Raw genomic sequence first — 14,063 nt, forward strand, 5'->3', positions numbered from 1 at the left:
GAACCAGCAAGCGAATCAAAGTTGTTTGTGCCCACGAGGGGTCCTGGAGCCTGCCTGTTTAATAAAGCATCCACCGGCAGTATTGACCCTGGTACCCGCACAGGGGAGGGGGCATGTGCCAATACAGTCTGCCTACCTGGCACGCCACCCGACCCCACATTCGTCAGGATACAAGGGGGGTTGTGCTCCGAGGGAGAAGCAGGAGCTGCTGCCTTTGCATGTGCTCTGCCACGAGCAGGCATGCCTGGCACAGCCACAACAGATAATATCTCTGAACCGGGATCCCACTGCTAAAATAATCACCCACCCCAGCCAACCCAAAGTAAACCCGAGGGGGAACAGGCCCCAAATGCACAGCCCACCACCTAAATCACAATACCCCATCGAAACTGCCTACAGGCCGCCTTATACCCCCCCGCACTGATTACCTCCCTATTAGGCCAGCTGTGCTCATCAAAAAGGGGCGGGTACAAAGGCTCCACCCCCTTTTAAACCCAATTCGAACTGCGATGATGCGGTGAGGCCGACCAACCACACCCTCGGGTTGACCGAGTCAGCCCCGCCATGTCATGGCCACGTCAATGCTGGGGAGGGGGTGGGTGTGCCAGGACGTATGTCTCGACTCTCCCCCTCACCCCCCACCCATCCCTCGCGCATCGCCCGGAGGAGCCCGGCTGGCACCCATATTATCATGGGCCCAGAGAGATAGGCTACCCCGGCCCTTCCATTATTGACTGACCTTATCTTTAAAATCTCAAATTAATGCAGTGTTGAGATCTGTTTTTTATAAACTTCATTAGGGAAGGATTTTCAAATATACTGTCAGTACTGAAGATTTTATTTCTGTAGTACAGGATATGTTGTTTATTTTAAAAAATGTATATACCACCAATCCAAATTGCTTGTTCTCAGCAAGATACAACATCAAAAAAATCTTAATATACCAATCAACATAAGTAAAAATACATATTATACAAGTTTCTCAGAAAAATAATAAATATCAAACAGAAATCTGAAAGTGAAAATATGACATATAGAGGTAGATCTTCAAAACATATGCGCGCACGTACTTTTGTTCGCGCCACTGGCGCGAACAAAAGTACACCAGATTTTATAAGATATGCGCGTAGCCGCGCGTATCTTATAAAATCCGGGGTTGGCGCGCTCAAGGCTGTGCAAAATCGGCAGCCTGCGCGCGCCAAGCCGCGCAGCCTGCCTCCGTTCCCTCCGAGTCCTCCCACCTTCCCTTCCCCTATCTACCCCACCCCCCAGCCCTACCTAAATCTCCCCCCCCCCCGCCTTTGTTGTGCAAGTTACGCCTGCTTGAAGCAGGCGTAACTTGTGCGCGTCGCCCCGGCATCCCCCGGCACAGGCCGCAGTGCCGGGGGACTCGGGACCGCCCTCCTGGCCCGTCCCCGAACCGTCGCCCCCTGCCCCCGGACACGCCCCTCAGGCATGCCCCCTCCCGCCCCTTTTACGAAGCCCCGGGACTTACGCGCGTCCTGGGGCTTTGCGCGCGCCAGCGGCCTATGCAAAATAGGCGCGCCGACGCGCGAGTGCCCTGCTCGCGTAAATCCTCTCGGATTGACGCGCGCAGGGGTTTTAAAATCTACCCCATAGTGTAAAAGGTTGTCCTTTGTCACACAGAAAAATTGGATAATATTAATCTATCCAAAGCTATCAGATGGAAAGGCTTGTTTAAAAAAGAAAGCTTTCACCTTTTTTTGGAAGGTCAGATAACACTCCAAGAGGTAGAACTCATTACAGGAAAAATGTTCCAAAGCAAAGGGGCTGCTACAATCAACGCCCTAGAACGTGTTTCTACCAAATGTAAACTCTTAATAGATGGAACAGCAAATATCATTTTATCCTGTGGCCTCAGAGAACTTATTGAGCATAAATAGAAAGTGCACCAGAAATACGAGCAGATATATTTCCATGTAAAGCCTTAAAGACCAGGGTTACGGTCATAAAGTGGAATACCATAGAATGGGCATATTTTTGTTTGAAGGACTCTTCAACATACAGTCTGGAGAAGAGTGAAGCTCCTTATCGGAACATATTGTACTAATCTTTCTACCAACTGTAGAGGGCCTTCATCATGCAGGATCTTAAAAATCAACATTAGAAACTTGAATTTAGCTCTTTCTGTCATTGGAAGCCAATGCAACTGATGAAGGTGAGGGACTACACCAGCTCTTCGAAAGTTGACCATCACTACACAATAAACAAATTTAATATCACTTATGCCAGATAATTAGCAAGCATAAAACTATGCAATTGTTGGAAAATGTACATGCGTAAGTGCCGTTTAAAATAGCAACTTGAACTTGTAACTCTTGACCCTGCCTGGGAATGTCCTTAGGCCACCCCCTTTTTACAGATATATATATATATATATATATATATATATGCATGCGAAAGTGAACATACGTACATAGTTTAGACTATTATAAACTACGAAATATGCGAGAGAGGCTACTTAGGCGCATATGTGCTAATTTTTACATGTGAAACATTTTGAAAATTCACTTCATAATGTATTACAGTAATCAACCAAATTAACTATAAGGATATGTAATACTGATCTAAGGCCTTATGATCTAAGCAGGGTTTCAGCAGTCCATAAGAGGTAATTTATAGTAAGCCCTCTGAACTACTGCTACAATATGATATTCCAGAATTCCTGAGATCATTAGCAGGTTATATTGTAATTATAGAAACATAGAAACATACATAGAAACATAGAAATGACGGCAGAAGAAGACCGAATGGCCCATCCAGTCTGCCCAGCAAGCCTCACACATTTTTTCTCTCATTCTTATCTGTTACTCTTAGCTCCTTGTTCTATTCCCCTTCCACCCCCACCACCCCTTCCACCCCCACCACATATTCCCACCACATATTCCCACCACATATTCCCACCACATATTCCCTCACATCTTACCATAGTGTTTACTAATAAGCAACTATGCCTAGTAGCAAAATATAGCATGAAAGGAAAACCTGACCTTGGAATCAAAGCCCAATCCTCTACATGACAGAGTGAAACACTGCCACTGAATCGCTGAGCCGTCCCTCAAAGTGTCTCATTATCTCTTAATTGTCTCTGTTCTTTCATTACCTCCTTTTCACCCTCCCATTTAGTTTTTGATACCATTTCACACCTTCAGCCTTTCCTTCTAATCTCAACCCTGCTTCATTCCATTTCTCCCATCTCTCTTCTTCCTCCTAGTCAGTCTTTCAACTCTTATACCACTCATCTCTCTAGAAGGAACCTCTAGAAAGGAACCATCTCTGCAGAAGGAACCTCTATCAACCAATTTTGACTCTCTCACCTTCCTACCCATCCCCTATTTCCTCCCTCCCCCCCCCCGCTCCAGTCCCTGCCCTGCCACCACCCCCCTTTTTACCTCCCATGTTCCTCCTTCCTCAAGAAATGCTATGCTAATAACTGCCTACGATAAATCTCCAGCCGAAATCAGCAACATTATGTTAACCTTTATATGACTCGCTACTTAATTGTTTTTTGCTGACTATTTTCAGTACTCTCCAGTTGTATTAGTTTGCAATCTTTCCTTTCTTCCAAAGCCCATGTTTATGCTCCCTGTTTAATGTAACTTTATCTTCTATATAGTTGTTAATTGGTTTCCCCTAGTTCCATTGTAAACCGGTACGATAAGACCTCGTCTTGAGCATTGGTATATTAAAAGAATTTAAATAAATAAATAAATAAATAGTCCTCCTCTGTCCCACTCAAACTGTTCATCCCCTCCTCACTTCCCTATTTACCTCTCATTTATTTCACTTTTATCTTCTCACCCCTATATTCCCCATCCTCATTCCCTCACAAAATCTTCTGTTGTCTATTTCTCTCTCACCATCTTTTCCCCTTTCTTCCCTTATCCCACTCTTGTACACCTTCTCCACTATTTTTTCTTATTCTCACAATTTTCTGCACTATTTCCCCTCTCACCCTTTCTCTCCCACCTTCCTACATCCCTTCTTCCTTCACTAATTCTCCCGTTCCTTCCCCAGATGCCGTTTTCCCCTCACAGCCAAAACAAGGCTCAATATGTATGAGCCCCATGAAGCTGACAAGAGCAGCTACTGTTGGCACTGAATGGCAAATGCAGTGATAGAGGATGCAGTGACTTCTAAAAAAAAAAAAAAGAAACAAAATGGCATCCTGGTTCAGGGTAGTATGGCGGTGAAGAGGTACTAAAATATAAAGCGGCAGCATGTGGTGGGGGAGTGGGGAGGGGGATTACATTAAAGATAGCAGGTCGGCACCAGAAATGGAGAGAGCAGGTAGCTGTAAGGTGTTTGTTCCGTAGTTATATGACAAGGGTTAGAATAAGCAGCAGTATCAGGGAGATTGTGAGAAATTTGAGTCCTGTTTATGCATATGCCAATACTGTGATTTCAAAGGGAATTAAAAATCTCTAGTGCTTACTGGGATCGCATTGCAAGAGTTCAGTGCTTGGAGCTAAAAAAAAAAAAAAAAGAGAAAGGAACTTACAGAAATCTAGAAAATGAGGCTTAAATGTTGCTCTTAACTCCCTGCTGAGAACTGACTTTTGGTAAATGGAATCTTTTTGTAGCAGTGGCAAACAGATAAATGAAAATTGCATAGAAAATTCCCCATAAACCTTTTTAAATTTGTATTGCATGCTGGCATATACCATATTAAGTTAAAATACCATCAATATATTAATCTATCTGGGTTAGAGCTAGTTATAGTGATGCTATTCAAACAATTTGATTTCACCACTTGTGCAATGCAAGAAAATTGTTTTAATAAAACTAACACAATGAAATCTTTCATCCAGGGCTATACAGCCGCTGGCAGTCTGCCAAGAGTTTCCTGATGGTTTAAAAGTGAATAATACAGATAAAAAGAGCTATGGCTCAAAAAGTCTTCATTTATAACAAACAAAAATCCTCTTGTATATTAAAGTGTTTACAGATTTTCAGTTTGAATCGAGTCCTAAAATAGTGATGAAGTACAATGACTCCGCGGGTGTTATGTACAGTGTAATATTTAGACAGCTGGTTCAGTGTAGGCACATATTCCCCAATAAAAAGGGATACCTTTCCATGTTGGAATGTGAGTGGAGCAAGACTCATAGTCAAGTTGAGTAATGATGATTCTTGATTTGAAGGGCTGAAACATACTGTGCTGTGATCCAATATGTGAAAGCTTATGAAATCCTTTTTTTTTTAAAACAGTGTGATAAAGGAAGACTAAGGACCTGATTCATTAAGGCTTTTCTCCCATTCTGTGTCGATGGGGAGAAGTCTGAGTGAGTAAAGCTGCAAGGTCCATGAGAAGGAATGCTGAAAGATTTTAATTGAAAGTGGAAAAAGAAATATATATTCTTCCTGCCGATACAGTACTCCCCCTATACATTCTAGTAACATTCATCATTCTTTTTATGTACTAGTATCATGATCCCTTAAACTCCCACCGGATAGGAAACATCCAAATGATAGACAGGCTTTTGCATTGCTATCCTAAATCATAATCAGGTTGGGCATTTCTCACACTTTTGTTGTAAATAGACAATTAACGCACTGCTTCTTCCTAGCAGAGACGGCTAGGAAATCACACTGCAGCGGTAAAAAAGAAAACAGCCTGATGCATGTTACGCCATTTTGATGATTCAGTCTTTATGGAAGTCTTCTGCTTTTCCTTTCCATAGCAATGCTTTATGTTTTAACCTTCCTTCCCAATCCTTTCAGCGGTGCCACAGGCTCTGGGTTCTGTTCCGCAGCTGACAACATCTGATGTTCTTCTCGTTTGGCAGCAATGATGCCTCTGCCCTCTCACTCATTCCCAGCAAGGGTACCGGGGGTACTGTTATTGGCGAAATAGTGTAAGATACACAAATTATCTGAAAGGTTAGTCAGATACTCTATCTGCAGACCACCAAATTTTATATAAAATACAAAATTCAAAATAATATTATGTTATACTATTTATTTACAGGACAAATTTAAAAAGACCATGAAATCATTATTCACATAGCAGCCAACAAAAATATAAAAGCAAGTTGCAATTCATTTTTGAACACTAGGAGTCACCAGTACCCACTGTTATCAGGCCTGAAGGAAAAATGAGAAAAGAGAATGAAATCCTACTACAGCCAACAGTTTACTCCAGGGATCTTCCAACTCGATTCTTGAGAACTGCAAACCAGTTGGGTTTTCAAGATTTCCACAGGAATATAAATGAGATCTAATTGTTAATAATAGAGTATTAAACAGATTTCATGCATATTCATTGTGGAAATCAGTGGCGTACCGAGGGTCTCCTGCACCTGGGGGCCAATGCAGTTGTGAGCCTCTTCAGTGCCCCTCCCCCCAATCCTTCTTGTACTAATGCTTAAGGTCACAGAAAATCTGTGGCATCTTGAGACAGAAGAATCTGGGGGGCTGGAGCAAACCAAAATGACATTTTTTCACATCACACCTACCTCTACTGCATGGCTCCCTGCTTTAAAATTGGCTATAAAAAATAGTCTCAGTAAGAAAGCCCCAGGGGTTTTCTGCATCATTTTAAAAAAGCTGGCTAGTTTCAATCTTCTAGTAAAACTACTATTACAATTATTTGATTGCCTCATTCAACTAATTCTATATGGCTATGAGAGTGAAGTCTGGAACGTATACAGGAAGAGACAGAATGTCAATATAAATCCTGAAACTCCAGTTCTGTAACACACTTTGCATCCACTGAAATTCCCCCAAACAATGCAGCTTGGATGTTTCCCTTACAGCTCATCATAAAATATAAATTTATAAATTCTGGCGTCACCACACAATAATAGCAGCACAAACATCTTCCACTGCCAGACACATTGTGAATTAACTCAAAACCCCACAAAAAAGAAACTCAAAATTTATACAGCTAAACTATCATAACAAAAGTAGTAACATGAAGGACTCCAAGAACAAGAACCCTACCTGTGAAAAAGCACAGCAAAGTATTACACTGAGTCCCAGAATACCAATACAACACCTACTGGGGATATGAAACAATCTGATTGCTATAGATCCCTACACAGACACCTCATGCTAACAGAATCTCTCACCTTGGTAACATGTACAGAGCAGAGACAGACCCTTACCAAATACAGAATAAAGGATCACAAATTAGAACCAGCAATATGCAGACTAAAACTGAAATGGAAATCCCAACAATGGAAAAACAGAACCACCATTCTTCATAAAACAAACGGTAAAATCAAGAAACAAAGCATCAATTATAATAGTACTGATTATAATAGTACTGATAAAATAATAAATATTTCAAAAATACTGACTAGTAGAATGACATCTATTAATTAAAGTCATATGCTGTACATTTATTAAAAAATTTCCCAAGCACCTATAAACTATTTCGAAACAGCAGATAATCAAATAACACCCAATAATTAAAACTAATAAGGATTAGAAAAAGCCCTTGCTGTCCATGCCTGGGAACTCATGATTTCCAGTCACCCTGAGACTGTCAGGGATTAGGGAGTTAAGGGGCACACAAACATTATCTCTCTCTCTCACACACACTCGCATGTCAATTCTCTCTCATACATATGCTGTCACATACACATACATACATGCTTTAAACACACCTACAACATCTCTCTCTCACAGACACAGTCACACTCTCATGCATAGGCTCTAAGACCCTTTCTTTCCCCCAACATACAAGCACTTACTCTCCCGGATTCCCTCATACACACACACACATGCACGCATACTCCCTCACACACACACACACACACAGACCCCCAGGCAGGTACCCATTCATTCTCTCTCCCATACACAGACAGACCACCAAGAAGGCTCCCATTCATTCTCACAATGCATCTCCCCCACCCCCCAGGCATGCACAGATTCATTTTCAGACAGAGATAGACCCCCAGGCAGGCACCCATTCATACGCACACACACACACACACACACACGCACACACACACACACACACACACACAGACTTCCATTCATACACATGCACACACTGTAGGCAGACCCCCTCTCTTTCTTTTGCTAGCAGCCTTGGAGCCTCTCTCATTCCTCTGTTGCTGCTGTCAATGCTGCTGCGTGGCTATTCGGGAGGAGCCAATTGCTGCTATTGGTACTCAAGCCGCTTCTGCTGCCTCCTCTGTGCAGGTCTCACAGTATTCAAAGTTTTCAGGGCTAACAGTTATTCCATGCTGATCTCATGCATCATGAAATCAGCATAGAGAAAGTGCTACTCTCACGAGTTTAATACTGCAGGCTGGCACCAATGTTTCCTTTAAGGATTGGATTGCTGTGTGCAAAAATGTTTCTCGCAAGCAAAGATCTTTGGTTTCATTACCCTGTGATCACTACTTTCTTTGATGCAAAAAGCCTATCAATTTTATGCTCACAGCAACCCAATCCTTAGAAGAAACATTGGTAGAAGCATGCATGAAAACTTTCTCACATATACACAGACACTAACACACTTGCATACTGACTCTTATACTCTCTCACGCATACATGCTCATTCTCACAAACACACACACACACACACACACACTCTCTCTCTCTCTCTCATGCCTCTCATTCACTCCCAGACGCTCATGCACATGAACTCTCAGTCTCCTCCTCTTCCACCCACACATACACACACACACACACACACACACTCATCTCAGTAACTTCAAACCCTTCACTGCCAAACACTTTGAGAACACAAACCCTTGCAAAACAAAAAACAAAAGATACCTAGAACCTTGCCATACCATACCAGCATTATCTCAGGACTCAAACAGCAGCAGCCTTATCTATGACATGGCAGCAAATATTATACCATGCCCTAGAACACTAATACACCACCTACTGGGATTAACAGAACAAACTGTATTGCTACAAAACCCTACTGAAAAACTCCCTGCCATCAGAAATACTGGACCTCAGTTATACATGCAGAACACAGACAGACCATTGCCTAATATAAAATAAGGGACTATGAATTAGAAACAGAAACATGCAGGCAAAAATAAAATGGAAAGCCTGAAAAAGCAAAATGCAAATATGTAATACACATTCCCTAACATATGCCAATCACTAAAAATTCATTTTTTTTTACCTTTGCTTTCTGATCTTATTTTTCTAATCATTTGGTCCCAGGCTTTTTTTTTCCATGTTCCCTTTCTTGGTCTTTTACCAATTCCTTTTACAGGGTCTCTTTTTTTTTTTCTTTCTGTTTCATCTCTCGCCATCTCCTCTCTTCCCTTCCTCCTTCAAACATAAACTCAGGCTCTCATTCTCACATGTTGTCTATCTCTCTCACATGCACTCAGGCTCTTAATCTCACATGCTTTCTCTTTCTCACACACACACTTAGGTTCTCATTCTCATACAGTCTCTCTCTCACTCACATGCTGTCTCTCTCTCATACATACACACTGGCTGCCATGCTGTCTCACACTCTCACACACAAACTCTCATTCCACATGCTGTCTCACTCTCTCACACACACACACACATACACTGTCACACACATGCTATCTCTCACATACACATTCTCACTCCCATTCAAACACATAGGTTCTCACATAATTCTCTCTCTCACACATAGAGGCTCTCACATACTGTCTCTCTGAACATACAGGCTCTCACTCCCACATGTAAGAACATAAGAACATGCCATACTGTGTCAGACCAAGGGTCCATCAAGCCCAGCATCCTGTTTCCAACAGTGGCCAATCCAGGCGATAAGAACCTGGCAAGTACCCAAAAACTAAGTTTATTTCATGTTACTGTTGCTAGTAATAGCAGTGACTATTTTCTAAATCAACTTAATAGCAGGTAATGGACTTCTCCTCCAAGAACTTATCCAATCCTTTTTTAAACACAGCTAAACTAACTGCACTAACCACATCCTCTGGCAACAAATTCCAGAGCTTAATTGTGCATGGAGTGAAAAAGAATTTTCTCCAATTAGTTTTAAATGTGCTACTTGCTAACTTCATGGAGTACCTCCTAGTCCTTCTATTATTATCTGAAAGAGTAAATAACCGATTCACATCTACCCATTCTAGATCTCTCATGATATCATATCCCCCCTCATCTGTCTCTTCTCCATGCTGAAAAGTCCTAACCTCTTTAGTCTTTCCTCATAGGGGAGCTGTTCCATTCCCCTTATCACTTTGGTTGCCCTTCTCTGTACCTTCTCCATCGCAACTATATCTTTTTTTTTAGATGCGGCGACCAGAATTGTACACAGTATTCAAGGTGCTGTCTTACCATGGAGTGATACAGAGGAATTATGACATTTTCCGTTTTATTCACCATTCCCTGTCTAATAATTCCCAACATTATGTTTGTTTTTTTGACTGCCGCAGCACACTAAACAGATGATTTCAATGTGTTATCCACTATGATGTCTAGATCTTTTTCTTGGGTGGTAGCTCCTAATATGGAACCTAACATTTGTGTAACTATAGCATGGGTTATTTTTCCCTATATGTATCACCTTGCACTTATCCACATTAAATTTCATCTGCCATTTCAATGCCCAATTTTCCAGTCTCACAAGTTCTTCCTGCAATTTATCACAATCTGCCTGTGATTTAACTACGCTGAACACACATTGTATCTCAATCCACTCTCATACAGCAACACACTCTCTATAGGGCCTCAGTGTCCCTCTTGCCTCTGGGTCTGCTCTTAGCAGTTCCTCTGTGAGATGGGATCCACAGCAGTCCTGCTACTGAGTCTTCTCTTCTCAGGCTGCCATGAGATAGGATCTGCAGCGGCTCTGCTACTGGGCCTCCTCTTCTTAGGCTGCCATGAAGTGGGATCCACAGCATCCCTGCCACAGACACTACTCCTCTTCTGTATGCGGGCCGATGCTCCTCCTTCTTCCTGCCCGTGCAGCTCTGGCAGCGTTTTTGTTCCAGGGCTGCGCGGGCAGGAAGGAGAAGGAGCACCTGGAGGTTTGGAAGTGTCTTGATTTCTTTGGATCGTGGAGGGATGAGCTCCACAATGACCCCACCGAGCTTCCTGCTGTATGCAACCATGAGAAAAGTTGTGAGTGGCCGAGCAAACGCGCAGCTTAAAAGGAACAGTGTCCGGCAAACAGGATAAGAAGGACACATTTCTCTGCTCAGCCACTAATGGGATGGGATCCACCAGTAACTGCATGGACCTTTCTATGTCAGCCATCAGGCTGTCCTATGACCCTGCACCCAAGGGGCATTGCCACCCCCTCCCTTAAGGACAATATTTCAGCACCCCCGTTTCCATCTATATGAAAAGGATCTCCGGGCTCAGTTCCAATGTAGTATTCAGCTTTTTCAAGGCTTTCCCTTATCAGTTTACAGTTAATTGACATAAGGGATTTACAACTTGGGAACTAATTTCTCAGTCTTGTAGTTTCAGTGAGCTGCTCTGAACTATGGAGCACAGTACCGGAAGATACAGAAATTCCCTGCACTTTCTGAGGCACAGTCTCTCAGGGAATCTAACTTCACTAGTATATCTAGCTTAATTCTTGGATTTTAATTTAATTTAAAACCAAGGCAGTATACACTCAAAGTAAGAAATAAAAATACAGGATTTAGAGTCACTCACACACTGCAGCTTCTATGGTCTTAGTTATTAGCCTGCTATCTGCGTTGGTGTTTATACCAAGGAATTCCCACATTGACAGCCATGTAATTAAGGCAGCTGAGGTACATTTCTTCAGGAGCTTCAAATCTGAAGGTTATCACAGCCAGATCCACATGTGGGCAGGATTAATTACCTGAATCTGGGGGAATTGGTGAATATAAACAATTTGGCAGAGGGACACCAGAGGAACAATTTAACCAGTTTCTGCTGGCATATTGATCAGGTTTTGTTTTATTCCAAAGAAATTAAAATAATTTGTCACTACTCTGAGAAGGGTATTGAGAGCACCTAAAGGGACCTCTTTGGGGTTAATCTGACACTTAAAAAGGGACTGTATTTTTCCAGTATCATCAGTGTAATAATCTAATGTGAGAAGACAGATGTCAGTCAGTCAGTCACAAGCCAATATTCAGTAAGCCAAGTTATCTGGCTAAAATTTGCCAGATAACTTGACCCAGTTATTCAGCTGGATAAATGGCCTGCTGAATAAATTTGGCTAAAGTTATCCAGCTATGGGGGTCATTTTCTATCCCTGTCACATGCGAAAAGTCCCTTTTTGCGTGTGATAGCTAGATAGGGGCGGAGTCAGGACCAGAAGAGGTTAAAAGATATACGGATAAGGCCAGCCTTTAAAAAAAAAACACAAAACACAGTCTTGACGATTTCCTCCCCCCCCCCCCAAACACACACACACACACACAGAGATATGTCCAAACTCCCCAGCTGTATAGGACCCATCACCTGTTAGGAATACCGGCCGCGGCGCCCCGCGACCGGGTGTCATGGCCACCGGTTGTGGCGGGCCGCGGCCAGAGTCGGGTCGGCGTTCACAAAAGTAGTTTACTCACCGGGAGCACTGGAGGCGGACCTGCTTCAGTTTCCTCACGGCGGCTGCCGCTGTCTCACCCGGCTGCTTGGTTCTCGGCGGTCCGGCTCCTCCCCCTCAGCCCCTAGGGGCCGCATGCGTGGCTGCAGTAAAGATTTAAAGGAGCCATGACCGGATATTGTCATGGCTCCTCCTGAGACTCTGCCTCCTGGCTCCTGTATTTAAGGCAAGGTCTGACACCCAGACCTTGCCTTGGTATTGAGGCTCTGTGCTTAGTTCCTGTTTTGGTGTTCCAGATCCTCTCCTTGCTCCGTTCCTGCTCTTCTCCTTGTAGGACTGATTCTCTGGCTCCTGACCCTCGGACTGGTGGTGGGGTATTCTGGTATCGACTTGAACTGGCTCTGGACCCTTCTCCTTCTCTGCTCCTGGATCGGCTTCGGACCATTCTTCCGTCTGCTCCTGGACCGGCTTTCGACCCTCCTCTGGACTTAGACCCTTGGACTGGATTGGGACTATTCTTCTACTATACTCCCAGACTTCTCACGACCTGCTGGAGGCGCCAGCCATCTGGAACCCATGACCTGCAGGAGGCGCCTGCATCCAGACCATCTTCATTCTTCAGGGAGTCGCCTAAGTCCCAGCGGCCGTGTCCCTACGGGCTCCTCCTGGGGGGATCACGAGCTTCCAGGGTGAAGTCGTCCTCTCAACATCTTCAACTGGCCTTGCCATCTGATGGTAGAGACCGACGAGGGTTTACTTCCTTCTTGGCAGCGCAGACTCTACCTCAGAACAAGGGTCCACTCTCCGGTTCATAACATCACCAACACCTTGAAATTTTAAAATAAATCATATATTGGTGCCGGCCAAACCTGACCCATCAGCCCTCTTTTTCTCTCTCCCATCTAAATACAGCATACAATTATTTTATCTTCGATCCTCACCTTGTCCCATCTACTCCACTACCCTCTCCCCAAAGCCTTACCACTCAACCAGTCCCTGAGTCAGGATCCCCTTTTTCTCCCTGGGATTGCAGTGCACAGCAATCCTGGGTGCTTCTAGTATTATTGTAGTACTAATGCTGGAAACATATGCTATCAGTGTACACTAGCTCTGAAGCAGGTCTAAAGTTATTCAGCTGACTTAGCCTGATATAGGCTAAGTTAGCCAGATACCTTAACGCCTCCCTGGAATGCTTCCTTTATATCTGGCTAAATTATAGCTGGATAATGACTTGTCAGGCTATAATTTAGCCAGGTAAGTGACCAAATATTTAAAAAGTTGCCATTTAGACTGATAACATGTGAGTTAACAATCTAAATGCCTTTGAATGCTGCGCTCTCTGTGACTAGGGACTACAACAATGCCAATAAAGGAGGGGAATGAAAAGCTCTAACAATCTATCAGCACAATAAAGTGTCTGCGTGTGAATGACTGCTTGAATAATTGGGAATTGCTTAAAGAAAAAGTTTCTGAATAAAACTGAGAAAAATAGCAGAATTGAGCCAAAGCAAATGGGGGCTACACAAGGACATACTGCCTTATTTTTTTTATTTTGCATTTAGTAAGTTTACAAAAAAATACAACCTAG

This window comes from Rhinatrema bivittatum, chromosome 5, assembly GCF_901001135.1.
Source record: "Rhinatrema bivittatum chromosome 5, aRhiBiv1.1, whole genome shotgun sequence".
Taxonomy (NCBI): Eukaryota; Metazoa; Chordata; class Amphibia; order Gymnophiona; family Rhinatrematidae; genus Rhinatrema; species Rhinatrema bivittatum.